This window comes from Lontra canadensis, unplaced genomic scaffold (genome assembly GCF_010015895.1).
Source record: "Lontra canadensis isolate GAN:19392208 unplaced genomic scaffold, GSC_riverotter_1.0 scaffold88, whole genome shotgun sequence".
In the NCBI taxonomy this organism is placed as follows: Eukaryota; Metazoa; Chordata; class Mammalia; order Carnivora; family Mustelidae; genus Lontra; species Lontra canadensis.
Genome location: NW_022631082.1, coordinates 4,422,139 through 4,425,701, shown reverse-complemented (window position 1 = coordinate 4,425,701; position 3,563 = coordinate 4,422,139).

Sequence of the window (3,563 nt, the reverse complement as noted above, 5' to 3'; positions counted from 1 at the left end):
GTCACCATGGTTACATTACCTCCTCATTTTCCTCTAGTTCATTTCCACTTCTGTCTATCTTAGAAGGATACATGTGATTATATTTAGAACCTACCCAGATATTAGGGGGATAAGCTCATCTTCTACAAAGACTCCAAGTAAGTAAAGTTTGCCCTTCTATCAAAAACTATTAGTAAATTATGGGGCTGGGATGTGGGCAAATTCTTTTGAGGAACATATAGCCCATTACAGCTGGGGTTCTAGTTGACTCTTATAACTGACTCTGGAAAATTCTGTAATCATCTGACTCAAGGAAGGACAGTCAGAGTTCTGTCTCTGGGAATCATGTCCAAGTATGACATCTCTATCTGGTACAACCACCTGATGACCCTGAGGAGAGCCAGTCCTAGGACCATACAACCCATGGAGGACTGAATGAATCTCTACCTGTTCTTACACATTCCCTGCCTCTAAGTTGATCATCAACTCTTTTTCATTCATTGTTCCAAGTGCTGAGACTGAGACAAAGAATCAACTATGGCATTTCCTTCAGAAATATTCCTTGTCTCAAAAAAACAGATGAGAATGAAGTTATCCAATCTCTGTGTAGAGTATGGTGCCTGACCCTTGGTGTGCCTCAGAATCAGCTGAAGGGCTTGTCAAATTACAGATGAGTTAGATCATTCCATCCATTTATCTATAGGGTAATTTAGAGGGGGTGAAGTACACAGTGCCTGGAAAAGACAAGGTGTGAACTCAAATGGTTTGACTGATGAGTTGTCTAGACCAATGATTGTTAATGTCTCTAGATAATATAGAATTACCATTCTTAAACCAGCACTCAGATTTCATAAAATATCCTTTAAAGGGGTGCCTGGGTGACTCAGTGGGTTAAGGTCTCTGCCTTCAGCTCCAGTCATGATCCTGGGGTCCTGGGATCGAGTCCCGCATCGGGTTCTCTGCTCGGCGGGGAGCCTGCTTCCTCCTCTCTCTCTCTGCCTGCTTCTCTGCCTACTTGTGATCTCTGTCTGTCAAATAAATAAAATCCTCTCTGTCAAATAAATAAAAAAAGATTTTTTAATAAAAAATATAAAAATTTTTATATTTTATATTATAAAAAAATAAAAAAATTTTAATAAAAAAATATAAAAATTAAAAAAGATTTTATTTATTTGACAGAGAGATCACAAGTAGGCAGAGAAGCAGGCAGAGAGAGAGAGGAGGAAGCAGGCTCCCTGCTGAGCAGAGAGCCCAATGTGGGGCTGGATCCCAGGACCCCGGGATCATGACCGGAACGGAAGGCAGAGGCCTTAACCCACTGAGTCACCCAGGCGCCCCTAAATAAAATCTTCTTTAAAATCCTTTAAAATCTTAATGTATTTATCTTGAAGAATGCCCCAAATATTTTCCCTTGTCTATAGCATATGTCCACCCTACCCATGAAATACTGTGTAGCAGGTGCGTGACATCCTTCCAAGCATATACTTTGTTCCTAAGCAAAGACTAGAAAATTTTGCATATAAACTTGACTCCCCCATGGAAACCCTACTCACCAGCATTAGCAATTAATTCTAAGAGAAACTGGGCCAATGTCAATGCCAGTGACAGTCTCTATCTTATCCTAAGGAGACCACTTCCCTAGGTGATAGCAGGACTATCATTAAAAAACAAAAACAAAAACAAAAGCAGCTAAGTGAGAGAGAAAGGAAGCATAGTCTTCTAAAAAAATAGATGAAAATAGCAACAATTTTTCATCCTTGGAAGACAGAGAGTTAAAAGATAAGATGGACTTATATGACAATTATAAGATAATCAGGAATCCTTAACAGTAGTACTTCTGTAAAGCAGTGGTCTTCCCTTGCCTGAAGGAGACAGAAGTGGCCATGACATTTGGTGTCTTACTTAGGCTTAAATACTGAATTTAATCCAGATCAGTACTTGATTTGTGTGTCGGAAGGGGGCATGGAATTGTTCACTTATGAAAAACCTCATTTGTGTAATAGGGACTGTCACAAAACCTCATGGGGATATTGTAATTAATGGAAATGATAGAGGAAAATCATCTGGTACATATTCAGTATATAGGACCCTGGGACTGACATTTCCGTGTGTGTGTGTGTGTGTGTGTGTGTGTGTGTCCTGCCATGAACAACAACACCTTGTACATTTCACTCCTCACAAGGAAGCAGTGGGGTGGGGTAACTTGAGGAAAGATAATAGAAAGAAAGAATACCCCTAGCACATTAACTGCAAATTTGTGAGAAAAGATTATGAGCTAGAAACTTTTATCATGTAGAAAAAGAGTGAAGGACTCATCAACGATATCAGTATTCATTTGAAATGGACAGTGGGGGGACGGGGTAATTGGGTGATGGGCATTAAGGATGGCACGAGATGTAGTGAGAACTGGGTGTTACATGGAACTGATGAATTACTGAACTCTACCTCTGAAATTAAAAATACACCGTATGTTAATTAATTGAGTTTAAATGAAACTAAATTAAAAATTAAAAAAGGGAAAAATGAGATGGACATAATGATGGGAGTGCTTGGGTGGCTCAGTTGATTAAATGTCTGCCTTTGGCTCAGGTCATAATCCCAGAGTCCAGGATGGAGCCCAACCTCAGGCTCCCTGTTTGGTGAGGATCCCGCTTCTCCCTCTCCCTCTGCCCTTCCCCTGCTTGTGCATATGTGTGTGCTCTCTCTCTCATGAATAAAAGCTTTAAAAATGTATAGCCATTAAAATAAATTACATGATAAAATGTATTAGATGTACAAATTAGTATAAATGAAGACCTATAAGTGAATATTTTTGAATGACATAAAGTACACATCATTAGAAAATTTTAAATATATTTTGAACCATTAAAGGAATAATCCATAATAAAAAATTAAAAAAAATAAACCCAACAGGTTTTTTCTTTATTATGGATCATTCAAGCAAAAAAAAATACAACAAAAAAACAAAAAACAACAACAACAAAACAAAAAAACAAAAAACAAAAAACAAAAAAAATCTACAAAAAAAAACCCCATTGAGATAAATGAAGGATGGTACCCACCAATCAAAAGCATAAAATTCACACACATCACCATCTTCATTCTAAATGGGTTTTTTAAAATATGTATTTTTAAAGTTTTATTTATTTAAGTAATCTCTATACCCCAGGTGGGGTTCAAACTCAAGACCCTGAGATCAAGAGTTGCATGTTCACCTGCTGAGCCAGCCAGGGGTCCCTCATTCTAAGTGTTTTTATTGCAATAAATAGTACAAGTATACACACCATGTATTTGAACAATCTTGATTCTTTTCTTTCCCCAGGGGAATCACTACACAAACTTTATACAGGTTATTCCCCAGCAATTTTTACTATAATTAGTATTGTTGTTAATATAATGACATAAACAACTATATTATTTTCTTTTTTTTAAGATTTTATTTATTTGGCAGAGAGTGAGAGAGAGAAAGCACAAGCAGGGGGAGCAGCAGGCAGAGGGGGAACCAGGCTCCCCACCAAGCAGGGAGCCCGACATGGGGGCTCAGTCCCGGGACTCTGGGATCGTGTCCAGAGCCTGAGGTAGAT